Source organism: Patagioenas fasciata, chromosome 5, assembly GCF_037038585.1.
Source record: "Patagioenas fasciata isolate bPatFas1 chromosome 5, bPatFas1.hap1, whole genome shotgun sequence".
NCBI lineage: Eukaryota > Metazoa > Chordata > Aves > Columbiformes > Columbidae > Patagioenas > Patagioenas fasciata.
Genome location: NC_092524.1, coordinates 45,382,817 through 45,410,454, shown reverse-complemented (window position 1 = coordinate 45,410,454; position 27,638 = coordinate 45,382,817). Strand labels below are relative to the sequence as shown.

Below are 27,638 nucleotides of genomic sequence, written 5' to 3'. Positions count from 1 at the left end.
GAATTAGCCCCGTCAAGATTGACGTGTGGTTACAGTAAATATATTTACAAAGTAATAAATATAATCACAGTTTTCATGGTGACTTGAGGTCAGTCACTTGAAACTCATTTCTAGCCCCAAGTTTCATTTACCACTGTGCAGCTTCTCTTAAGAGCAATGAAAACCAGGCAGTGCTAATTCCATGTGTGTCTGTTTTGCTGTTTTGAGATGGAAAATGAAATTCTGAGTTCATTTCACTCACATAACCATACAAAGTGTAAATGGCTTATTTCTAGCTGAGTAACCTTCAGGACAGCTACACATTCTGTTTCCTGCCAGAATGGGAGATGCTTGCACTTAGCTATGCAAAGTTATATTGATATTTTTGGGTGCAGTGAGTAGCAAGGGGGCAAGTAGAAGGAGAGTGGAAATTATCTGTGTGCAGGTTTAACTTCAGAATAGCTTTTAAGGTAGCTGGCACAAGAAAAGATAAACCTCTTGAACTGGGTTGAAGGAAAGGAAGATGGAAATGTTTCATTTTTTTTGCCCATTCATAGGAAACATTAACTATATTTTAATCAATTATTATTTACTTTTTAGCATAACTTCTATTTACAAGTGATTTTTCAAAGTAGCTGCAAAGTATTGATGCAATATGTTCTTGTACTACTGTTTTTTGAGGGGGAGGGAAGCACTAGTGTGGGACTTGATAGCACAAAAGTCTGCATGGGTGAAAGGTTTCCTCTAATAGGTAACACCAAGCAAAATGGCAAGCAGAAGGACAGTGTGTGTGTGTGGGGTGCTTAAACTGGGTGACCCACAGGAGGAAAACTTAATAGGAAACACTAAGAGAATTGAAGAAGAAATGTGGATTGTGATATGTTTAATAAGCTACTTCTCCCATATTGATACAGTTGCTGTTGGGATGGGAAAGAAACTGGAGAATATTGTAAGGTTTACTTGTTGAATGGGTGTATCTTCTGCCTGCTGGCTGGTGGGTTATTAATAAAATCTAAATGAGCTTTGAATTATTGCAAAGTTACTACATCCCTCGACAGCAGAAAATATAATTTGGTAAAAGAACCTCAGTAAACTATTCAAGAATGTGCTGAGGTTCTTTGCTTCACAGAGACATGTGTTTTTTTTGCTTACATGCTCCACTCTTTATTTATTATAATTTACAATTTTTATCTGCTTATGTCACCACCAGGATTCCTGACTTCTGGTCTAAATATTACAGTAGCGTGTTGATCTGCATTTTTGACTTCACCACAGATTAGCAAGAAAGCTGATGCTGAAGGCCACAGTCTCCCAGATAACACTCCCAGTCTATCACCCCTGACATCCATGGGGTAGCTGGGAATTTCTAAATGAAAAAAAGGCAGAAGCAGTAAATTTTGCTTCATTGAAACTTGCACTGAAGTATATAGGATTCTCTCTAGAAAATCTGAAATTATATATTTAATTGAACCACATACTTTAGGTAGATGCAAGGTAGTGTTTTAATCACACAAAGTTCCACAGTTTATCCAGTGAGCTCTAACTTATGTCCCTATGGTCTTTACTAACGTGTACTCCCTTGGAGTGATGAGCTTTGTGCTTTGTCACAGGTGCAGAGCCACGTGCTTTGGTGCATTACAGGAGACTGGGCCTGTTTGAAAGGTTTGACCCACAGAAGCGATAGAGGGCATGAAGTACCTAAAAGACCGGTCTTAGAGATGTTATGAACCACACATAAGAGACAGATCTTTTGAGCGGTCTCCCATTCACTGTAATGATCTCTTGATCAGGCACACCTGCCCTTAGTTCCTTGAGACTTTCTGCACTGGAGTCCAGCTACTGAGCAGAACAAGGCAATTGATGAAACTTGCTTATCAAAGTTGTTTTTTTTTTTTTTTTTTAATTAGAGAAATTATGCCACAACTCTTCATGGAAAGGCAAGAGGCAAATCACTGAAAAGTTAATTCCTCAGGGCTGCCCAGCCCAATGGAAAACTGTAGCATTGAACTAGAGTAAAAAAAAACCCTACTCAGATGTCCTCCATCACCATCAGAAAAGCAATTTTATTATAATTCAAAGGTTTTGCCATGTGGGGTGTCAACAGATAGGAGAGCCAGGCACTAATGTTCCAGCTCATGCCAGATTGGATTGTAATTTAACATTTAGATGTGTTAGTCTGTCTATAAATGTATTTGTGGCAATTTATCATCTTCCTCCGAGAAAAGCAAGGAAAAGTGATCTATAGATCATGCTATTACAAATGTCTTTTATTTTCCTGGCTGTTTTTAGGAAGAGAAAATGTATATTTGTTTTTTCATTTCCCTTCACTTATGCTTAAAAACCAGCTTTGGTTTTATCTTTGTTAAACAGAAACGACCTTTCTGTTAGTAACTAGGCTGATAAGGTTGTGTAAGCATTTGGCAGTGACTGTGCACTGTGCAGATTGTGTCGGGAGTGGTAGGTCTGCTCTTCCAAGGCACCAGTAGAAATGTAATTGCACATTTGCGTGACGCTATGTGAGAAGAGGCAGGTAGGTTTACAAGCTCTGCCTGTCACAGCATTGAAGAGTCTGTGCTGCTGCTGGGGAGCTCTGGGGTGGAGTTCCTGGGGTGGTAGGGAGGGCTGGCATTTGCCTCCCTTCCAGCTGCCTCTACACTTTCCAGTAAAATGGGTTGGTTTATGTTTTCTGTGCATCCCTGTTCCTCTCCTTCTGGCATTTAGTAGCACATTATTCCTTCTGCCTTTTACAGCGATCAATGTTAAGAAGCTGTATTATTATGGCATAGTGTCATAAAACTGCTTAATTTAGAAAGTGCAGATTTGTACTTGGCAGAACCTACAGAAACAAGCCCTGGAGTGGAGCTCTGAAAACTGGAATGAAATTAATATTCATTTGATGAAATTTACCCAATGCCCCAGTTATGTCAGGCTGTGGCAGGTTGACTCAGAGGTACTCACTCCACCTCTTCTGGCACATCTTCCCCACTTCTGCTGTGACTAGTCAGAAAGAGCTGTGTGGAGCCAGGAAACTTTGCATCACTAGCTGGTTCTAGATAGAGGAGAGCTTGTCAGAGGCTTTTTTTTTTTTTTTTTTAAGCTAATACTAAAGAGGTTTTCAGCTAAATATGTGTTCCCCAAACATATTTTGCTTTAATTTTCAAGCTTTATTTATGTTTATTTTATTTTATTTTATTTTATTTTATTTTATTTTATTTTATTTTATTTTATTTTATTTTATTTTATTTTATTTTATTTTATTTTTATTTTTTAAAACAGACAGCAGGTTTTCTTTTCTATGAGTGGGTTTTCAGTTTTTTTTCCCCTTTTGTTTTAGAACAGTAAGTTTTCAGGTATTGGTGGGAGGAAAAAAAGGAAACCACTTCCCTTTAAAATTCCTATTGAAAGGAGGCAATACTCTAAACTTTGTATGTACCTTCCGTGCTGGTATTTTAATGTATTGTCTGGCCAGTGGCTGTGATTAATCTCAGTAGAAGCATGTAACTGGAACTTACTGTGCTTTTTCTTGGATATAACATATCTTTTGGTTTTGGCAGTGTTGTTGCTTGTTTTGCAGGTGGTGAATCTGTTTTCTTGTAGGCAGATTTCTTATGTGTACTGAGACTGTGCCTTAAGGCTTTTAGTAAATTAATTCAGTTTGTTATGTGTGGGTTTAGGAGTGCTTCAACAGCTAAAAACTCAATCCATGGAGAAAAGAAGAAAGCAAACATACATCTTTGCTCCTTTAAGGGATAACAGCTGATTTGATGGCAATAGTAAAGACCATTGGTCTGGTCAGTGCACAGCTGCAACTGTTCTTGTGAGACCTGACAAAGTTCATGAAACAGATGAAGCAGGAGGAAATATGAGCAACAACAGAATTGTATGGGGGAGCAGTAGTTTCAGACCTATGCCAGGGTAACAGCAAAACACTAAGGGCAAACTGCAGTCCTGTAGAAGAACTTGTCCTATGGACTTGTATTCTTTAGAACACCATAACTCTGCTGCTGAAACAGACCTGCAGAATGTCTTCTGCAAGGTCAGGCCGTCAGAAATGGTCCACAACTTGTGAGGCTTTTATCTGGTCTATGAAGTAGCTAAACTGAGGAAGTGTGGACTGGATGATAAAGTAGTGAGGTGGACTGTGAACTGGCTGAAGGAAAGAAGCCAAAGAGCTGTGGTCAGTTGGACAGAGTCTAGTTGCAGGCCTGTATCTAGTGGAGTCCCTCAAGGGTCAGTACTGGGACCAGTACTATTCAATATATTCATCAACGACTTGGATGAGGGAACAGAGTGCACCATCAGCAAGTTTGCTGATGACACCAGGCTGGGAGGAGTGGCTGACACACCAGAAGGCTGTGCTGCCATCCAGCGAGACCTGGACAGGCTGGAGAGTTGGGCAAGGGCAAGTGTAGAGTCTTGTATCTGGGCAGGAACAACCCCAGGTTCCCATATAAGTTGAGGAACAACCTATTAGAGGGCAGTGTAGGGAAAAGTGACCTGGGGGTCCTAGTGGACAACAGGATGCCCATGAGCCAGCACTGTGCCCTTGTGGCCAAGAAGGCCAATGGCATCCTGGGGTGTATTAGAAGAGGTGTGGTTAGTAGGTCCTTCCCCTCTACTCTGCCCTGTTGAGACCACATCTGGAGTATTGTGTCCAGTTCTGGGCCCCTCAGTTCAAGAAGGACAGGGAACTGCTGGAGAGAGTCCAGCAGAGAGCCACGAAGATGATTAAGAGAGTGGAGCATCTCCCTTATGAGGAAAGGCTGAGGGAGCTGGGTCTCTTTAGCTTGGAGGAGACTGAGGGGTGACCTCATTAATGTTTATAAATATGTAAAGGGTGAGTGTCATGAAGATGTAGCCTGTCTCTTCTTGGTGATAATCAGTAATAGGACGAGGGGCGATGGGTACAAACCGGAACACAGGAGGTTTCACTTAAATTTGAGAAGAAACTTCTTCACAGTGAGGGTGACAGAGCACTGGAACAGGCTGCCCAAAGGAGGTTGTGGGGTCTCCTACTCTGGAGGCATTCAAAACCCGCCTGGACACATTCCTGTGTAACCTCATCTAGGTGTTCCTGCTCCAATGGGGGCATTGGACTAGATGATCTTTTGAGGTCCCTTCTAATCCCTAACATTCTGTGATTCTGTGTGATTCTGTGAAGCAGCAAGCAGCCCTGCAAGAGTGCAGAAGCAATGCTGTGGTGGTGTTGAAAATATAACCCTGTGTTGAGTAACACAGGCTTTGATCAGCTTTTTGAGAAGTGCTGCTTGTATATATTTCTCTATAGAAAGAAACTCTTGCCATCCATAGAAGAGAACTGGTAGAATACCAATAAATATCAAGTGGCAAGGACAGGGAAAATTGGATTGTACTGTTAGTGGGAGGCTCATCTTCTCATAGCTTTTGCTCTGTAGAAATTCAGTCACAGATACTACAAGATATATTGCACATTCTGTAGCAGAAATGTGTTATTTTGAGTCTTGCTGTACATCTTTTCTAGTGCTCCTATGAAATTACAGTGCTTTTTTCTAAGAAAATAGAAATCTGGTGGCAGTGTTCCTTGTTGTTAGTTTGTATGGAGTTTCTAGACCAGGAGTGTCAAACACATTTTCACTGAGAGCCACATCAGCCTCATGGTTGCCTTCAAAGGGGCGAATGAAAGTTTGGGACTGTGTAAATGTAGGACTAGTTACATCTCTCCAGTCCTAAAATTGCATTCGTCCCTTTGAAGGCAAACTTGAGGCTGATGTGGCTGTGGGTAAAAATGGGTTTGATAACCCTGTTCTAGACAGTTGCAACTAGAAAATACAGCCTGGTACTAGAAATAAAAGTGCAATGAAGCAGAAGCAACTCAATGAGGCACCGTGAGTGCTTCAGCTTACAACAGATGTTAAAAGAACTTAGTGGTACAAGAATATTAATAAGCTGATTAGTTCCTAGTAGTACTAAAAACATGGTGGGAATTTTTCTGTTCTCTAGCCTAAAAAGGCTGACTGTTTTAGTAGACTTAAAACTGCTCTCTATCCCATTTGTGTTTCCTATCTTTTTCTTTCAGTTAGGACTGTTAGCTGTGGTTGTGTTTTTGTGTGGTGGTGAAAAATTACTGTAGCTGTGTGCAGCCAGATTTTTTTTCCGGTATGACAAATAGAAGAGTAAGTAGCCTGTAAGATCATGCCTTAAATTCATAGCATAAGCTTCCCTTATCCAGGGGCCTGTAAAAAATTTGAAAATCCTGCTGAATAAGTCAGAAACTGTGAAACTGGGGTATTGTTATTTCTCTAGTCTAGATTCCCTACAACAGTGCCTGTGTCTTAAATCACTTTTCTTTAACCTTGGGTATGATTATTTTTTTTTTTTTAATAAAACCAAAAAACAACCAAAGTTGAATAGACGTGAAAGAGGGAACAAAGCTTGATGATTTCTAACTATGAGACTACTTATTGCCAAACTTGTATAATGAGGTCCATGATGAAAAATATGTGCTAAGCCAGAGAAGTTTACAATAAATGAAATCGTACAAAATTGGAATGGGAACAGAAAGCAACTGAACTTCTGAAACTGTATCATATCTATAAGAGTATTTGGTATTTAAAAGAACACATATTCTAGGAGAGTTTTGATTTATTACTTCACCTCCACATTTTTCTTTCACGGTCTTGTTGCTTCTCTAACTCTGGAAATATTAATAAATGCATGAGTGGGACTACTTCTTTCTTATGACTTGACGACTCACCTGTCAAATAGTCATCTACATTATGGCAAGTCATGTCATTCCGATCTCCTTTCATGGAAGAACTAGTTCACAAGGCTGAACAACTACAGGGTATACTAATTAGTATCATTCTCTTCTCAGATCTCCCTGAAATGGATTTAGATTTTATTCCAAAATATTAATAACTAAAAGTCTGGGAGGAAAACTGAATTTAACATTTTATCATTGAAACAGGATATTTTGACTTGATATTGGTTTGAACAGATATCTTCAGAATCGACTCAGATTGCACATGTGCTATATTTTATTCAATGGAGTGTTGCTTAACAAAAACCCCTAAATCTGCTTTTTTGGTAGATAGAGTGCTTGCCGATAATCTCATCTCAAACAGCCTAAGGGTAGTCTGTTGTCACAGGTTTTCTTTAAATTCAAGGCCATGCACTGAAAACACTTGATCATATGTGTTCTCAGGACCTAATGGTTGGATAGAAGCAGACTAGGGAGTCCTGGATGGCATTGTCAAACACCAAGGAGCTGTAGTTTAACAACTGGCAGATATTTGACTTGCAGTTTGATGAGTGAAACCTCCACTATTGCTCTAGAGTTGATACATGGAAATTTGTATATCTTTTTCTAATGGTTGCAATACTACTGGAAACCATAAATGTTTTTCAAGTGATTTTTCTAAAAGAAACTTTTACATAGATCCTTAATAGCTCACAACAGCAAGAAACTTGGTGGTTCTAAACAGAGAATACATATTTTTTTAAAAAAAGTTGCATTATGGATCTACAGTATTGTACTTCTCTAACACATACTTCTAAACATCAGTCTTGTAGTCCTTGAATCAAGGACATAAAGCAAACCTTATGAAATAGTTTTACCATTCTGTTGGTGAGTTAGTGCAGCACTTCTGTTCCCATTGTGTCGTGATGACAACAACAGGTCCATGATACTGATCCAGTGCAAGCAGTAAGACTTATTATTAGCTTTCCTATGCTGATGGACTCATGTTGGCTAAATCATGAGTTTGCTAGAATAACTGGCAGAAGATGCAGCCAAATTTGTTTATCTTCCCGTGCTTGCACTGTTTCATGCTAAGTCTAAAGAGTTTTGTTATCCTCAGCTGTAAATCTAACATAGAAGTTCCAAATCATTGCTGCTTTTTTGTTTGTTTGTTTTGGGCAACAGATATAAAAGCACATGTAAATGCTGTCTTTTGCCCAGTATGGTGAGGTAAACCTGTTTTTCATTAAATGGAAGAAAATTCCAACTTAAATTACATGTACCGCTGCTCAGTTGCTGTATGGACAGAAAGTGGGGCTGTGTAGGCAGAAACACCTTTCTGTAGAGGTGTAAGAAAGAGTAAGAGTCAGATGGCATAACAAGGGAAAGGAGAAAATTTAAAATTCACTTACAGAATCCAAAACCTCCAAGAGAAATTTTTCGCTACAATGTTGAGGATAAGGTATTGACTAATGGAAAAAAGCTGAAACTGTGAAAAAAGACTTTTTGTTTCCTTTCAATTCCTCCTGCACTCTGAAGAAAAAACGATTTTGTATGTACGTTGTAAATAAAGATGCCAGACTCCATTATGAATGTCTTGTCATAAGTAAAATCAACCCATGTATTTTTGTTACTTTGGCCAACTGTTTGGATCAGATGGGTTACAATAATTGTGGATATTTCATCAAAAAAGTCCTTTACTTGCAGTGGTACTACTATTTCAATGTCTCCCCTTATTATTCAGAAAGGCATAAACAGAAACCATTGGCGACTTCTGACAGGTCTGTCACTTCAGTCTCTAAACATGAAATGAACAGTGATGCTCTCTGTGACAAACATACACAAATAATCCCACAAATTCAACTGCATCTTTAAATAGTGATGTAAATGTATTATCTCAGAGGAAAATATGAATAAAAGGCCAATTTTTCAGCTATATTAAAAGAAAACAATGGATTAGGACAAAGGAAGATATGCTGCCATCAGGAGAAAATGCGATCAAGAATCTGCTTTGTGGTGAATTTTCTTATATAAAATAGGAACATGCAGCTACTACCTGGAAAAAAACTAAAATCAATGAATTGCAGGAAAAAGTGTTTCTATGGCACACTGAGACAGCTGTATGAAGGATGTCTTAGGATGACAGAGGAAGAATATATAAAGGAAGGGAAAAGCTAATGTCACAGAGAACAAGTAAGTCAACACATACAAATTACACTGTAGCAACAGATTGAATGTCTAAATGTATTGACTATGTTGAAAGATGAGGGCCATAAAAGGGGTTGGAAAGCTGGCTTGCAATGCAGGTACAAGGCAGCATGATTTTGTCCTTGGGGATCCATTGTCTTGTGCAGATACATTTTATCTCTGCTAAGAACAAAAATTTTGGGAAGTATGTGGTCAATTTGTAAGGGTTGTCAAAAGATTTTCTTTGTGTTCAGACTTTCCAAAGGTGTTTGAAAGAATGCAGTGATCCTTGGTCACTACTTTTGCTCCGAGGAAGAATTCCATTTTGAAGAATGGTTTCTGAGAAACGTGTTTAGAAAGAAAAAATGCTACAGCAGTATGATAGGGCCTCCTAAATTATCTCCTCTTTATGTTAATGCTAGTTTACAAATGGCATGCCCTGTAGGAGGCTTTTTAAAGGAAACTGTAAATACAGAATAGATCTGGAGGTGAGAGCTCAGTTTTTAAAGGTGATTTTTTTTCACTGTCTCTACAGCATCAGATAATCAAGATATCAGCTTAATGCTTCTTTGGGTTTCTATTTAATATGTTTAGTTTTCTTACCGTGTATTTAATACCTCTAGGTTTCTTACTTATCACTTTGTAAAACTACCTTTAGTAGCTGGGTCACATTGCCGTTCTCCCAGATCTGAAAATGCTTGGCTGAGAAGACAAGTGGTGCTTGCTAAAACTGCAAGTGTTGGAGTATCCTTCTTGAGTCAGACAGTGTTCGTGATTGAAGCCCCTCTTGCAGTGCCCATCTAGGAGCACACTGTTCTAGCAGCGCAAACTCAGGGCTGAGGTTGGGAAGACCTAGTTTCTGTTTTGAACTTCATAAATAGCAGTGATCCTGAACCTGTGCACCTGGCCTTCCTGTGTCTTGGAACTGTAATTTTAAATAGGGATTCTGCTCAGCTTAAAGATTTGTGCATGGGAAGCTGCTGTCCTTGCTGAAACCTATATAATTTGCTTTTGAAAAACATGAGGGAAGCAATCTTTTTATCTAGCAGAAGAAACAAGCTTAGATTGTTCTTTATACATTTACCACACTTTCTTTCCTACGGTGGTACATTGATGGGGGTTTGATACTGCAGTAGTTTGTACTACAAGATGTTTAAATGTAAGAGCTCTGTCTCCTGTGTTTCCCATATGTTGCTTCATGTATCATTCTTGGAGAAGATTGTGCACTTACCATTTCAAGCTTCTGAGCTACTTATCTACCTTTACCCCTTTGCAAAACATTTACCTGGATGATCTGCACTTTTCAGGCAGATTTTTCTTTTTTTCCCTCCTGGAAGCAAAGTGGAATTCTAAGTGTGGCCTTTTTTTTGTGTGTGTGTCGTTTTTGTTTGTTTGTTTGTTTTGTTTTGTGTTGTTTCATTTTTCTTTTTTTTCTGGTGACATAAAGAATGGACCAAAGTTATTTGTGCTGACTGCAAGTCATTGAAGTTACTGAAACTGAACACATGGCTGCAGAATTAACCTCTCTCTTGAGTGTGAGTATTTCAATATGGAACATGATGACTGGAAATAAACAGTGAAATCAGTAAACAGGAAAAGATGCCACGGTACAAACTTTCTCAGGGTCAGGAATTCTAAGCCAAGAACTCATGTCTTGCAAACCTGTGAGAACTCCTTTTCTCAGCCCCCAGACAGTAAGATGGTTGGGGATTTGTCCGGTATTTGTTTATTCCTACTGAGAATATGAATGGCTATGTAATCTCTGTGGTGGGATCTTAGTGCAAGGGAGAAAATGGAAATGAAAAGAATAGAAAAAGCAGCATTATACTAAGGAAGCTGAAATTTGTTTTGGAAATATTCATAGGCTGCAGAAAAATATCAGATGATATTGTGAGCTATTAATAGAAGGAAAATTGTACAAGCTATTGTACTGTGAATCTTGCATATAGGTTATTCTTATTCTTGACCTACTAGATCATCCTGAAATCTTTCAAAGCAGTGATGCTTCCACTGGCTCACTAGGAACTCTTTCATTGTTGTCATGGCAAATGAAGAGAAGACACTGACAAATATATGAACATGTTTCTCGCTTTGTGTCCGCTCCTGTGTGTCTCTGGCCTACACATTTTGATCACATGAGTATTGTGAAAATGATGTCTTATGAAAGCAGTCGATTAAAAAATATATATATGTGTTAACAGGAATGGAGAAAGTAAGGGACAGTACAGAAACTTGGTTTTCTTCTGAGTTCCTCTTTGGGAGGACATGGTGACCACCACTTTGCTTGCTCTCTTTGGGCATGGGAGTTTTTTCCTCAGCCATGCCCTGCTTCCCAGAGTATTCTGCTGAGTGGGAAGGGCACATTTTGATCATGTGCTTCTGGGTGCAGACTTGGGATGAGAAAATGGGGTGCAGTCTTGTAAACAAAGACATTCTGGGCAGGTTACAGAAAGTGTTCCCTGCTCCAGGTGAAATAAGAAGCACTCATAAGTAGTACAGAGAAACTCTATTCTCTTCTATCCAAATGAGTCCCTGGAAGAAGTCTCTGACACAATCCTGAGCTCCTCTTAATTTCCCTCTGCTATCCCATGTCATGTTGTCCCCCAGCTGGTAGTTCTTGTCTGTAAGTTTTGTTAACTACCTTCTATGTTTTCAGTTTCTGCAGAGTTCAAACACATCTATGTGCTTTTTAAAAACTTTGTACAACTTGATTTACTGATTCCGTGGACTGAACTGTACAATTTTCTTAAAGACTGTACCTTCGTGAAAGTAAAATATGTTATTTGTTCATTGAGTTTGTGAAATGGACTGGAAAGGCAAGTATATTTTTAGACCAGTCATCCAGTAGAACTGTACCTTGTGTATAACCCTTTCATATAACATAAGCAAAGAAGTAATTGGTCTGAATAAATCAATCTGCAGTGAACAGGCAAACCAAGCTGCCATTTACAAATATTTATAAGCTTAAGAAGAACAACAAAGGAATTAATCTAGTTTAAAGAAAACAAAATAACACATACATAAATCCCATCAGAAAACCATGGCTTGCAATCTTGAGATATCACAAGCTTTCTTAGCATTCTTGACGCGTTGGAATGTGTGAAACATAATTTCCAGGATGTCTGTGTTTAGACAATATGTCTAAAGGCAGAATCTAATATGCATTTGGGATGCCATTTTTACATAAGTAACTGCATTCTTAGGTTGCACAGTAACTAATTACTGAGTCGTATTTTAATACCATAGCATTTATGAAACCTTAGACACTGCTTTAAAATACTAAGCAAATGCTATCTTAAATGCAGTTTCATGCCCTGGTTCTCACAGATGTGGAGGCTGGAGCAGGCTACTGTTGAAGATATGGCATTGGCATATTAGCATCAAAGCTGTGTGGGAGGAAATGCCATCCTATATCAGCCTTTCAAATATGCAATTTCCACCACTCTGCTGCTAGCTGGAGTGTAATTGCATTTTAGTATGGTCCTTTACTTATTCCTTCAGTGCACTTTTCATTACAATTACAACCTTTCTGTATAAGGGATGGATGTTTGTTCTCATTCTGAACTTCATCACTCATCTTCCATTCTGCTAGTTTAAGTCATATCCATTGTAGTGCTTCAGCTGGGTAACTGGAGTCAGGGGAGCCTTGGTCTTCTGTTCTTTGTTGGCTCCCACTTACAGCTGAGATGGGCAAGATGGGAAAAGGATGAATGGTTTCAGGGGAAGAGACAGTCTCATGCTGGAAGGGATATGTTGTGTTGTTCGCTTCTGGCAACTAAGACAGGTGTCGAGGCAGAGCAGGTGGTTTAAGTAACACTTGTGTCAGTGCCTAATTTGGAAAATCCTGACCTGCCTGAGCGCTGTTCACAATCAGAGCAAATTCTCATATGTAAATGATGAACACTCCTACAAGCTATGAAGTATTGCCTCTCAACAAATAATTTTTTGCAATATAAAATGCCTCATTTATTTGCATAGTCAGTAAATGTTATGAATGTGTTCGGGCAGCAAACCTCAAATCCTGACCTTTATTATCTGTTAGAAAACCTGCTTTGAAACCGTCCCTTGAGAGCAGTGGGAATATTTGCATTTAAAAATGACTGTCTGGTGAATCAAGGCCAATTGTGAAATTGTGGCCAAAATTATTCTCAAAATGTTTTCACTCCACCTCCCACCCACAGTAATCAACCAGCTGACCAAACCCAGAAGTCATTATTGCTCTGTGCCCATGTAATTTTTTATTGAAAGAAATGTTTTGTTTATAGCAATTGTTTACTTTGCATTCAGTTTCAATTATTATAATAGATTTTTCTTTTAACTTGCATGTTCTGATTACTTATTTTACTTTTCTGGATATCAGCTACAAGAAAATAACATTTTCTTTTCTGCAGCTGGTGTGTCTTTCAATAGCTTTGAACAATAACAACTAAGCCCCTAAAATTTCAGAAGTTTCTGTTAAAAAAATGCATTGCTACATGTCTACATCCTTCTTCTGAGATCAATAACTTCTCCTCATTACTTTTTCTTTCACACCGCCCACCATGATTTGGTATTCAGATAACCAAAACATACCTGCTGTAAGTGAAAGCAAATATTAACACTACTGTGGTAGTTTTCTTTTAAAATAGCAAACAGACTCAAGCTCCCTTTTGTCTGTGACCTTTTCTGTAGCCTTAAATAGAAACCATCTCTTTCACTGAGTAATCAGCATGAAGAAATGATGAGGCATACATGGAAAAATTAATATAATAAAGAAAGACTTTTTATTATAGCAACTGACCGATATTGTATCACATGAGACAGAAGTCTCTTAGATGTGTGTCTGTTTAAATGGCTTTATTGTTGTGTGCTTATGCATGGCACACTTCGTGCTAGTCAGATTAAGCAAGGGAAGCAATGTGTAACCTGAAGAGCATAGCATGAATGACATTAATTGTATAACACTAACTATCCTGTATTTTTTTCTTTTCCAAAAAGCTAGTTGTATATTGAAAAATCACAAAAATAAATCCAACACAACTTCCATGATTTCCTTCAACAGTTATTGGACTGAGGTCACTCTCCCCTCCTTTCTCTTCCAGAAACACAATTATTGTGATTCTTTAATGATTTTAGTCCGTTACAAAGGCACTTCTTCCTGTCTGGGCAGAACCAAAATAAATCCTTCAAGGGAAGAAGAGAGAGTGAAACTAGTAGAGAATGACAAAATTTAGAATAAAGTGATCTGGTAAGAGAAGAGAGAATCATAGAATCATTTCAGTTGGAAGAGATGTAAAATATGGTCTCTTTTCCGTATGTGGGAAAATACATTTCTCTATCATAGAATCATTTCAGTTGGAAGAGACCCTCAGGATCATCAAGTCCAACCATAACCTAACCTTAACTCCAGCACTAAACCATGTTCCTAAAAATCTTGTCTAAACACCTTTTAAACACCTCTAGGGATGGTGACTCAACTCCTTCCCTGGGCAGCCCGTTTCAATGCCTGACAACCCTTTCCATGAAGAACTTTTTCCTAATAACAAATGAAACCTCGCCTTGTCCAACTTGAGACCATCTCCTCTTGTCCTATCACTTGCTACTTGGGAGAAGAGACCAACACCCTCCATGCTACAACCTCCTGTCAGGTAGTTGTAGACAGCGATAAGGTCTCCCCTCAGCCTCCTTTTCTCCAGGCTGAACAGCCCCAGTTCCCTCAGCCACTCCTCATCAGACTTGTGCTCCAGGCCCCTCACCAGCTTTGTCACCCTTCTCTAAATTCTCTCCAGCACCTCTTTCTTATGATGAGAGACCCAAAACTGAATACAGGATTCAAGGTGGGGTCTCACCAGCGCCAAGTACAGTGGGACAATCACTTCTCTAGTCCTGCTGGCCACACTATTTCTGATACAAGCCAGGATGCTGTAGGCCTTTTTGGCCACCTGGGCACACTGCTGGCTCATATTCAGCTGGCTGTCAATCAACACCCCCAGATCCTTTTCTGCCAGGCAGCTTTCCAGCCACTCTTCCCCCAGGCCTGTAGCGCTGCCTGGGGTTGTTGTGACCCAAGTGCAGGACCCAACACTTGGGCTTGTTGAACCTCATCCGTTTGGCCTCAGGCCAACGATCCAGCCGGTCCAAATCCCACTGGGGGACTTTCCTACCCTCCAGCAGATCAACACTCCCGCCCAATTTGGTGTCATCTGCAAACTTACTAAGAGTGTACTCAATGCCCTCATCCAGTTCATTGATAAAGAGATTAAACAGAACTGGCCCCAATACAGAGCCCTGGGGAACACTACTCACGGCCGGTCGCCAACTGGATTTGGCTCCATTCACCACAACTCTTTGCGCCCGGCCCTCCAGCCAGTTCTTTAGCCATTGCAAAGCACACCCATCCAGTTCATGAGCTGCCAGCTTCTACAGGAGAATGCTGTGGGATATGGTGTCGAAAGCCTTACTGAAATCTAAGTACACAACATCCACAGGCTTTTCCTCATCTACTAGGTGTGTTATCTTGTCATAGAAAGTGAACAGATTGGTCAAACATGACATGTTGTGGCAGTTGCACAGCCCCCTCTCTCTCCCTTCTCTCCCCTCTTTCGATGTGGAAGGTGCATGTACACCCCCACCTTCTTCCCCAACATGTCCTGCCTCTCCTGCTATGGGGCAAGTTAACGGCTCCTTTTGTTTAACGGTCTGTCGGCTGGCCAGGAGAGGGGAAGAGGTGCCAGACAGTTGGGAAGTTTCTGGGCCCCCCCCAGCCAGAGTGGGGGGTGCCGACAAGTTTCTGGGCTGCCCACAGCCAGAGTGAGGGGTGTCAAGAAGTTTCTGGGCTGCCCACAGCCAGAGTGGGGGAGGGGGAACAGAGAAGCTTCTGAAATGCCCACAGTCAGACCAGACACGACTATTAAAACGGGGATCCCGCCAAGGCATCTCTTTGTGTGTGTCCTCTCGGAGCGGTGGGCCAAGAATGCTGTCATCGAGAGCCCTCCCCTTAGGCAGGATCACCACCTAAGGAAATCTCCAGGGACCGGGATTGTCTCACTGCACCATGTGGGTGAGTGATAACCTACTTAATAGTTCCTTGCTGCATAAGTGAGTGTATTTTTCTTGTCAAGATCGGACAAGTGCATTTCCTCGCAGGATTTGCGGGTGTTTTCCTCACTAGACAAAGTGAAGGTATTCCGTGCTTAAATATAAGCACGTGTATTTGTTTCCTGAAGTCAGGGATGGCTCTGATGTTGTTTTTGTTAATGACGTGTATGCACACTATGGATCTCCATTCCTATTATTTGCTGCACCCCAATAATTTCCTCAACTGATATTAGAACCTGTATTTATGTTACTGGAGTGCTAACTGATTGCATAAACCCCGTTCCTTACCGGTTAATTTCCTGCACATTTTTGACCAAAATAAAAGTTTGTTTTGATCCTTGCTGTCCACCTAAAACTAACTTCGGGGTGTCTCCGTGACACATGACTTTCATAAACCCTTGTTGACTGGGCCTGATCGCATGGTTTTCTTGTATATGCCATGTGATGTCACTCAGAACGATCTGCTCCATGACCTTCCCTGGCACCGAGGTTAGACTGACATGTCTGTAGTTCCCTGAATCCTCCTTCTGGTCCTTCTTGTAGACGGCTTGGGTAGATTCTTGGATACATGGAATCCTCTGGCCTTGAAAATGGAGCTTTCTCAGAGCCTAAACCACTGTTTGTTCCCTGTGCCTATTTTTGGGGCCTATTTTCAGAGTCTTTTAGGCTGATTGGGTTAATTCTTTCCTTCTTGCATAGAAAGGATCAATTTTCACTTCACTTACCAAAGCTGATTGTGTCTATGTTCTCAGGACTTCCTGCTGATAAACAAAGGAATGCAACAAGTGAGAGATGTGGTTGTCAAGTGAGATTGAAGCCAGTGGTGATGCATTTCAATCAAGGCTTCAATCTAAGTGTCATGACTATTAAATTCCTGTTGCTGTCTTTAACATGAGTACATCTTTTGACAGAGTACTTTCAAAAGTCAACAAGGCAAACATTAGTCCAGATTTATTCTGCTGTGTTTTCTAAAAAAATCACATAGTTTGCTGTCCTTATCATGAGTACATCTTTTGTCAGAGTACTTTTAAAAGTCAACATAACAAACATTATTCCTGATTTATTCGGATGCATTTTTTATAAAAATCACATGGTTTGTTTCAAAGAAAAGTAAAGCTAGCTACTTAATTTGAATGGATTTTTTCATTTTCTGAAAGGTTATACTGTTTCAGATTTTGCAATGAATTTTTTACTTGTTTTATCTGTTTCTGCTTTCTCATAGTAATACGAGACATCGTGTTCCATATGACCAAAGTATTTATCCTAAATAAACAAAATAAAGTAATATTTCTGGTAATTCAAATCATATGTTCAGTTACTTTTCTGTTATTCTATTTTTTTCATGTACTTAGCTTGATGCAATGTTCTTCCTAAATACTGCAACTTTTAGATTTTGACACATTTGCTTGTAGTCTAGATGCTGTCTTTCACTTTTGATTGATTATAATAAATTGTTTTCCTTTTAGCTTGACTACTGTAGAGCTTATTTATTGCGTTTCCTCAACTCTGCCTCCTGCAAGGAGTGGTCATGAAAGTTTTTTAGTCTGTTGGGTGATTTTAATAGCTGTTTCTTGCATTTTAATCTATGTTATATAGTGTAATACCCAGGAAAGGTTTTGAAGTTTTTAGCACCACTGAGAGAATGATCTAATTTTTGTGAAACTGAGAACGTCTGTTTATTACAGTAAATGGAGTTATGAATTCATCAGTGAATTCTTAACCTTTTATTTGAAAGGCCTTCTGGAAAAAAGCTAATCAAAGAAAGTTCTGTATATCCTTGCTGTGTTCAATGCCTCTGAACATCCTAACTAATATGCACTTATTCTGACGCCTATAAAATTCTATGGCAATTTTGTAGTGGGAGTAAATGTCCTGCAGTGCATGATAAGCGAGACTGCACCAGGGACAACAGTTCTTCACTCAAGGGTCCCCAGCAGTATTATGAAAACACCCAACATAGAAGTTGCAAGGCAGCTAACACAGACACACTGGTACCAAAAATGAAACAAACAAGACTTTAAAATTTAATTTGTGTTCTCATTTAATATCAGCAATTTCAGGAAAATCTTTGGTATTGTGAATACTGTGGATTTTTTTTGAACTTTCATAGGAAATTTAGAACACAATCTAGTAGATGTTAGTAGAGATACGCAGTGTGAGATATGCAGGACTTATTTTGCCTCAGGCTTCCTAATGTGTATGACACATGATAACTCATATTCTTAACTTAAATTCATATTAACTTGAATTCAGAGCACATGGTTCTTCTGAAAATTTTGATATAACGTATCTGAAATCAGACACTTAGAAAATGAGGAAGAATACTTTGATTTCAACAGCTTAAGGTTTGCCTGGTTTATGTGTGACAGAGACAGTGATAGACACTTCAGAAGTTGAATTACTTTAACCATAGAACCAATTTATCTCTTTGTGAGCATACTTACAATATTCAGTGTGCATTTTTTTTTAAAAAAGCAGAACTTGTACAGACAACTGTAACATATTTATTGTGATTCATCATCTGTAGTGAACTCACATTTAACAGGACTATGTGTGGATCGAGGAAGTGATGAACTTCTGTTCCATTAACAATACGAATCCTACCATTTTTTGAGATCTGTTTGTTTGATGTTACAGCCTCAGTGTTCTGCTGACATACTGGCTTTGTGTTTTCCTAGACTGCAAACAATTAAAAGAAAATCTATCATGCATTACCATACTGGAGACTTTGAGCTGCATCCAGAAACTTGGACATATTTCTAGAACTGAAAGCTTGCTGGGATAGTTGTTATTCTTCGTGTGGACTGGAGGATTTCAAGGACACATTGATTTTTAAGGAGACATGAGACAAATTATTGGAATAGGAATCTGTAGAATTACAAAATGGGCAGAAACCACCTCTGGTCTAGAAAACACCTGATCCACAAATTGTTTGGGCTGAGACAGTGGAAGTATAACTAAGCAAAGACAGTACCTCTATTTTGTCATCTCTCCATATTTTTCTCAATTCTATTTCTCTTGTTCATATCATCCATAGGTCTTAATTCAATCCAGTTTTAATCAAACTGGTTATATGTACCCTTACTGCAACCTGGCTACCAGCCATAAGAAGGTTTATTTTCTTTTATTTGTCATGCCAGACACCATAGCAACTCCTATTAGTTGGAATACAAGCTGCAGGAAAAGTACAGTTCTTGCATTTCTGAGATGCTCACTTCCTTCAAAGGGATGGCATTTTGCTCTGTGAAGATGGCACATGCTGATGCACAAGAGTTGTGTCCTTGACAGATTTTTATGGCAAAATATGCAACTGTAAAACAGAGGCATATCCTCTGGACAGATTTTTTTCTTCAAGGAGAGGGCTAGCATTTTTTCAGCAAAAGGGAGGAAAGCATTCAATTTAAATGGGGTACTACTCTTTTTTCCTAGTTCCTTTTCAGAATGAAGGAAAGGTTTTAACTAAATTTTTCCATGTGTTATTCCAAGGCACACACTTGGTACAGGAAGTTTCAGTCCAGACTCTTAGAGCTCAGGAAGCTTATCAGCATTGAAAACAGGACCTTCAGTTTAAAACCCCAAGGCAAGTTTTTCTAGAAGTTACCATATCTGCTATACTCAGACGGAAACAAACACACTAGAATGGAAGTGTGTGGTGTCAGTTAAGTTGTTTAGCATCTCATGAATTGCAAATCTGAGAGAAATATTCCAAGTAAAATATAGTTATTGCAAACTGTGAAAATTGTACTATTAACAGAGTGCTTCGGGGCTTCCTTAGACCTTTATAGCTGTCTTGATATGTTCTAGTTGAATATTATTGACTGCTACAAACTATCCTTTCTGTCATATTCCTCTTTCTTGTGCAGCAGAAATGTAGTGTTAGTCTGCCACAGAAGAGAACTTTATTTCAATGACTGTTAGGCTTTTCATTTGTGAGTTGAATAGATACTCCTAATTACTTATTATTATATTCTAGTGATACCTAAAAAAATAAATGACAGAGCATGACATAGGAGGGTTAGGTAAAAGTAAACAAACTATTTTTAAAATGTAAAAATAGAAGGAAACTATACTCCTATGAACACTGTTGCTATTATATAGTTGTTACTACGAAAATTGCTGTACTGTGAATATGCTTCCCCCAGACTAGCAATGGTTCAAGTGCATACACATCAGGCAGGGCAACACAGATAATTTAGTCTTGATGATTATTCCATTGTGATTGGTAATGGACATACAAAGGAAATGACTGCTCTGCATTTCAGAAGGGGAGGAAAAAGACAAAAAGAGTAGAAAATATCAGAAGCTAGGGAAAAAATCAGAGGAAGTTAATAGAGGAGGCACTTAAAGAGGGCTCTAGAAGGAATAAAAGAAAGGAAGAAGAACAGAAGGTTTGGGTAGGTTGAAGTGTTTGGGCATGCTTTTGAGGGAAGGGCTGGAACAAAGAAAGCAATCTGCTGGAAGTCCACTATGCAGAAGACATCCACATACTTGCAGTGGTAGGCTTCAGCCATTTATTGCAATCCTCCTTTGCCTGTTTCTTAGCCAACTCTTAATCTGTGAGAAAATTTCTCCTCTCATCCTACGGTATCTTCAGATTTTTTAGGAGCCTTAAAGAAATAAATTAACAAAGAAGAAGGAAAAGGGTGGAAAAAAAGAGACATGTTTAATAATGTAGAGGATAATACAAGCAGACCCTAGGAAAGATCAATGCATGGACATAATAATTTAATTGTGCTCATATGTAATCCTAGGAACAGCAGTGATGTGGCAAAACTTATCAATGACACAGAATTTTCAAAGCACTCAGATGTCAGGTGACTGTCAAGAGTCCAAGGTTTTGTGTTATCATCACTTTCTGTGCATGGGTCAGGAGCTTTCAGCTGTCTATTACCATCCTGGAGAGATCTTGTCATCACTATTCTTTGCACTATGAAGAGTCAGTTCAGGGCTTCATGGTAACAAAATAATAACAATAAAAGTACTAGGGAATAGTAGGAAAGAAGAAAACAGAAAATCTCAGATTACCATTATGCTATTTTCTAAAACTACATCTCATCTGTCACACAGTTTGAGTCCCCTCTTCTCATGAGGAAAGTTTAAACAGCACAGAGGTCTTCAGTGTGGAAGAAAGAGGAGGTAGGTACAGGGAAGGGATATAAAATTTGGAATGTTATGAAGATGTATAAGCAACAATCATCCACTGCTGAGTATAAGGACTACCCAGCAGCAGGTTTAAATGAACAACAGCAAAGTAGAATTTTTACATATGATCTCTCAGCAAGATTTTCCAAAAGACTCCAGAAATGAAGAGAGGCAAGAGCAGTTGTGCAAATTAACATCAGAAAATTTTCTCATATTCTATTAAACACAATGCTACAATTTCTGGCTTGGAAACCAAGAAAATATTACTCAACTTGCTGCATTGTTACAGACTCTGTCTCCTGGGAAGTAATGGTCAGAGGTGGCTTCTGGTGGTTCAGTTAATCTCCACTTAGTGAATTGAGGTGAAAGAAAATGAAGGCAGATGGAAAAAAAAAAAAAAACACAAACAAAACCAAACCATATCCTAGTTCATAGATCTAGCAATAGAAGGGAATTTTGCCTTTCTAAATATTGCTGTCACAGATTCCATTGCATCTTCCAGGTTAAGGCAAGCTGAGTGGGAGGATGTTATAGCCAGGCAGTATATTTTCTAATTATCTGCATTCTTGTGTTCCTTATCTGATAAGAAACAGCAGAAATATCTTAAAAAATATGCAAAGCCTATCTGCATTTACCTTTCTGTGTGCATCAATCAAATGCTTTCTAAAAATTTGAGCTACATGCTAGGAAGCTTGTACCTTTTGTGCTTACAAGCCTAAATTTGCACTATGTCTTTGTTCTTTGAGCCAAAATCAATGGGGAAATTTACATTGCAGGAAAGCATGTGGTAGGAAAAAGGAAACTTGAGCCTTCTTCAGCTTGGAACTGTTATGCCCATACCTGCAGTGCAGATGGGCTGGGCAGGACACATCCATCTGGTCATGCTCCTTTCTTTACAGACAGATGGGGAAATACCTCCTGCAAGAGCAAAAGGTGCCCAAACCACTGAATGATCCTGCTCACTAATTTTACAGATCTAGGCTGTTGGGAAAGGGTGAAAAATGGGCTTTGGGATCAGGAGGGAAAAAAGAACAGCTACCTGCTCTCTAATACTTCTGACAACTTCTGCTGGCTGGGTTTATGTATCAGTTCTTAGGAAATATCGGCAGGTACCTTTGCTTGTCACTGAGGCAAGGAATAGTTGCTGCTAAGACTGGACAATGTAGCTGACTTGTGCGATTTCTCTGAATCCTGGACATAGCCAGATAGTGTTGCTGAGGTCAGACCATCCTGATATGACAGAGTGAGAGGGAGGCTATGACTCACAAGCACCAAATTCGTTTCCTGAATGTGGAGGGAAGGTATTTGCTCGCTTGTAAAACACACAATAAAAGACTAGGTTAGTCATGAGGTAAGCGGTCTGCTGTGCCAAAGACTATTTGAGAGGGGTGGAGGGAAGGGTAAGGTAGAGGGTGTAGGCAAGAAAACTGCATAAAGGGTTGCAAGAGGGAGCGACAGGCTTGAAGGAAGCAAATACATATCACGAGGCAGAACTAGTGTGGCTAGGTCTAAAAAGTTATTTTTGGTTGTTTCAACAGCAGGTCCTCTCTGCATGTACTTCCTACAGCTGAAGAATAGCAGCCTAGTACCCCAGATCTAGGTGTCTGCTGAGCAAATATGAACGTAGGACATTAGCAATGACTTTGCACATATCCATGCAGAGAGTTCCTTTCTGATATTTTCTTGCTAATCTGTGTCTTTCTGCTCAGCCACTGAGACTCATTTATGACATTTGCAAGAATATAGCAACATTTTTCTTTATAAAAGCAATCTGTTTTTTCTGTGCTGGTTCCATGCATATTCTCTCAATTAGTGCTGTAAAGACAAGTAAGTGCCCACAAAAACATACTTATGCTTTCTTTTGTCTGGTGAAATTTGCAGTGCAAAGTAGAAATAACATCTTAAAAAGAGTATCTGCTGGTAAAAGCTGTTGTCAAGCTGAAAAATGAATGGAATTGGAAACAATAAAGTTCTTCACTAGCTTTCACAAAGGAGAAGGGACATGGAAAATAATAAATGAAAACATGTAACACTTCTTAAGAGCTTTGCTTTTCATGATCAAAAGCTGAATTGTGGCTCATCTAATGTGTGAAGCTGCTCAGATTCTCATTCTCTTGCTTCTATGCTGCATGTATCATCTAATGTATCGAAGAGAAACAATCTGATGGCACATTAGGTAGTGTGGAGCGGCTTCTTATGTCAGCACATGCAGTACATCATAGTGGCTGTTCATATGTTTTGCCTTGTCCTGTTTCTACTTTCCCAGCTGTGATTAATTTCAAGATTTTCAGTTGAATCCCTGACTTTGCAGACTGCTGAAAGAGCGCAACAGGATTGCTGTTGTAGCCTTCTGCGTAGTTGTAGAGGGCTTCTTTTCCTTCCTCTTTTCTGTGTCTGCTCTGCTGAGGTAGGTAGAAACCTGTTTGCTTCCTTGTCTCTGATGAGAGCTGTGGTTCCATGCTAACAAATAACTTTGCGCTATGGCCTCCTCCCCTTCCTGCGAGAGCTTTCTGAAGTCACCCAGGTTCTGCTGCCACCTTGTCAGTGGCTTTTCTATTCCTCTTACCCATGGGGCATTTCAGACAAGTTCAAGGGAGGAACATGAACAGAGAAATGAATACTGAGCTGGTTAGAGAATCTATGGGAGATTAAGTGAATGTGAGGCTGCTTTGGAGCAGAAAATTTCCATTGGCTTTCTATTAAGAAGAGTAGACTTTGGCATTTTGTTTGTGTGGATGCTGTGTAAAACTGATGGTGATAGCCCCCACTGAAGAACAGCTCAGATTTAGTCCAGAGCATATCTGAACATACTGTCTCTCAGCAATTAAATCAGTGCTCATATGCTCTTTTTATGACAAGCAAATTTGTAAATATTGGTGGTCTATTATGAAACAGTTTCAGGGAAGAAAGACAGGCTGGCATAAGTTTCTTGCTCTTTCACTAGCAGAAGTAATTAAGCATTCGTTTTAATTTAAATTATTCATAGTAATAGTTTCTACAGAATTGCTTAGGGCAGTATTTAACCTTGAAAAATGTTTACTGTTTTCTGCTTTATTTCATATAAAATTCACATATGACAGTAAAACAAGGAGTAATTAGTTTTGCTTATGCGATGTTCCTTAAACACTATATTTCAAACCAGTGTCATGGCAGTGGTGATAGTAGGTACAGGCAAACTGCACAGCACTCTAGTTGAACTTAGTAAGATTAACGAATATAAAGATCTGATTATCTTCAATGGTATTTAAAAAACAACACAGATATAAGCAACTTAATGTTGATACCTGATGTACAAAACAAGACGAAGTTTAATAAAACCTCAGCAACTGAGCATGTTGTTGCCCTCCAGTATGGTTAATTAACCAAGCAAAACTGGCATGAAAAACCTCCAGACTTGGATGATGGCGATGTGCTGTCATTTTGATCCAGGTTAATAAATTGTTCTGGGTGCAGTGCAAAGTAGTGAGACAGTGGACAGATTGCCGGTGGTAATCTGTAGATCAAGCATACTGACTCAATAACACTTGCTATCTAAATGCCTTTCAGCATTTTGTGTGGTGAAGGAAGTACTATTTCCTTCTTTTGATTCTGCAGATTTTAAAATTGAAACAGAGGGCTAAAGTGAGTTGTATGCCAGGCACTGGGAAAAGAAAACAAGTCTCATAGCCCCAAAGAAGCAATTCCATCCAAGAGCTGCTGAAAAACAACTTCTCCATTTGTGAAGGAAAATGTTCATTGCATTAATAATTAGTTATAATTAAAAACATTTATCTTTTTTTCCAAGTAGTTCACCGTTCTTTTCCTATTCCCATGTCATGCTGTCCCAACTCAGTCCTGAGCTGTTGATAATTTCCTCTAAATATTATTCCTTACTTTCTTCCTATCCTCAGTTCTGTGCCTTGTTCTCCTTCTGGGCTACACAACCTAATGTCCTCTTCCGGGACTAGTTTGAAGACTTCGCAGTGCTGGTTCTTGCAACGGTTGTTCTCCTTAAAGAGCAAAACAAACAAAACTCATAAAGGTCAAACAAAACAGAAAGGAATTGGCAAAATATTCAGAGAGCACCTAAAAATTAGTCACACTCAATTATGTTTCCTTCTTGTGGAATCTTCTTTACTGTTTTTATTTAGCTGTACTTTGGGCACAGATCTCTAGGTGCCCTGTTCACGTGTGCAATTCCTACTTCGAAAAGAAATGTCATTCACTTTACTCTCCTCTGTGATGTTCTGGAGGCTCACGCTGCCTATCACTGTGTTGCACCAGTGGCATTTTGTGCTCTGTTATGCTTGAGTTACCAGGTGCTATTTAGAGACTGCTAAAATTTGAGGCATCAGCTGAGCTTTTAAAAGTAGAACTTATAAATATTTTAAAACTTCTTGATCTCCCAGAATTATTATTGGCATCCTATGGCACCCTTAGAGGAATATTTTGCTACAATTTCACTGCAGTTCCTTCCCCACCCTCCCCCTTCAAATCAACAAAACAACTTTTTTTGGAAGAAAGTTCTTCATTGGTCTCTTTTGCTATTGAGTCACACTATGTAGCATAGTGTGTTTTTAAACTAACACATCAGACAGACTATAATTCTGTGATAATTTCCAGCTTTCAGTTTTCCCAGGAATAGTCTCTTTCCTGTCCAAATGAGTGTGTCCTATATTACTGAAATCTTTGATATGCCGACACAGTAAATCACAGGGGTAGAACTAAGAATGTTAAATAGGGTACCAAATAGAAGAAGAAATAGAGCTGTTCTATAAATCGATTTCAACAGGAGGAAGAAAGTCAATATTCTTCATCCATATGTTTTGTAGGAGCTGTGATAGATAATAGAATACTTAAGAACACAGCCTATATTGCAATCTTTTAAGTATTTTAACCTGTTATTGTATTTTTCCCCTTCTGTTTTTAGAAGTTCTGTGTTTTACTTGACAACTGTCCTATTATCAGACTCCTTTGTATTTTACTCTATCTTGTCAATTGGAAGCTTAGTACTTAAGGAGATCTTAAAACCTCTCATGCTATTTTTCTTCTGATGGGTGATATCAGAGGCAACTCTCCATTATTTCTGTGGATTTGGATTCCTAAATATGATGAAAAGTGTTCAGATGTCATCCCGAGTGGGACAATAATGATGATGAAGATAATGATGTAACACATGAAACAATAATAACTAAAAATAACCCTTCCAGTGATGCACCTCTCTCAAAGCAACCTTCTTGGACTGCTTCAAGTACTGTTTTCTAGTCTTTTTTTTCGTAATCTTGCAAAAGCTTAGTTCATGTATAATGAAGCTCATCCATATGAGCACCCTGTATTGGTATCCTCACCTATTTACTGACAGCATGCTTTTTCCCCTTAAAATCCTAATTTCTAAGAATTCCTTTATAGAATACACAATTATGCATGTTAAAGTGGTAATAGCTCTTCATTATGTTTTTAATCTGCATCGTAGGATCAAGGTATATGAGCTTTGTTCTATTTTCACTCTTAATTTGGGGGAGCCGCTCTTTATGAGTTGATAGATTTTCACTATTAGCTGTTTAGCACATACAGGGCAGGGGCCAATGAATAACTGGAAATCAGAAAAGAGAGCTGGGCACTAGCAATAACAAGATCAGTGGAAGACTTTATAGCACTGTATCAAAACTTAATTGTCTTACATGAAGACTGAAGCCTGATCTAACCCTAGCTCTTGCTGTGGGAAGAGGAGCAAGGATATGAGCCACACAGAGCTTGATCTGTTTCTGCTGCTGGGAGTGGGGGAGGAAGAGGAGGAATAGCAAGCTTAATTCTGGCACTGCCTGCTGTTCCACATGTCCAAACTACTCCAAAACAAAGACCTACACATGCAAGCAAATTTCTTAGTTTCAGAAGTGCAGTGTATCTATCAACTCCCTCTAGAACAATATGACCGATGGACAATTTAAAAAGCCTTAAGGTAGCTCAGCAGCATATTACATCTTGCTTATTTGATTTTAAATTCAAATACTTTTCTTTCCTGTTCTTGCTGCTATTTAAATGATAAAGACAGTAATTTATACCTGTCTTTTTAACACTGACAGGTTTTAGTAATGTCAAATGCTCATGGAAAATTTAAATGCATAGCTGAAGCTTTTAGCATTACGATCCTGACTACTCAACATTTTACACGTCTGACCCAACTATTTTCTTTAGAAAACAAGTGCAAATATCTAAAACAGTGGAAAATGCAGACTAATTTGCAGAACTGCATCTTGCTTCACAAAGATCCCTTGTAAGAAGTACTGGTTAAATGAAAGCAGATTTCACTTAAATAATTTTCTGCTCTCAGGAAAACAGAAGCATTTCTACTGGCAACTTAATTTGCAACTTTTAAACTACATTTTATGTACTCTTCCCCGACACAATTACTGCTTAAATTTTGAAAAGCAGCGTACAGAAAGTCATTTAACTCAATTATAAGAATGCAATTTTTTATCACCTGGAAATACAACATTAATGCTACTTTAAATTTGTTCACTAACATAGATTCAGATGAAATTTGCTTTCTTACTAT

At 38.9% G+C, this 27,638-nt stretch overlaps 1 long non-coding RNA gene across 1 annotated transcript in view; it reads left to right on the top strand.

The window, feature by feature from the left end:
- The first annotated feature begins 2,425 nt into the window (after window positions 1-2,425).
- The window catches only part of LOC139828016 (uncharacterized), a 58,584-nt gene continuing 33,371 nt past the window's right edge, over window positions 2,426-27,638 (top strand). The window contains exon 1 of the long non-coding RNA XR_011739177.1: window positions 2,426-2,509. This is a non-coding gene — a long non-coding RNA (uncharacterized lncRNA). The remainder of the gene's footprint in view (window positions 2,510-27,638) is intronic.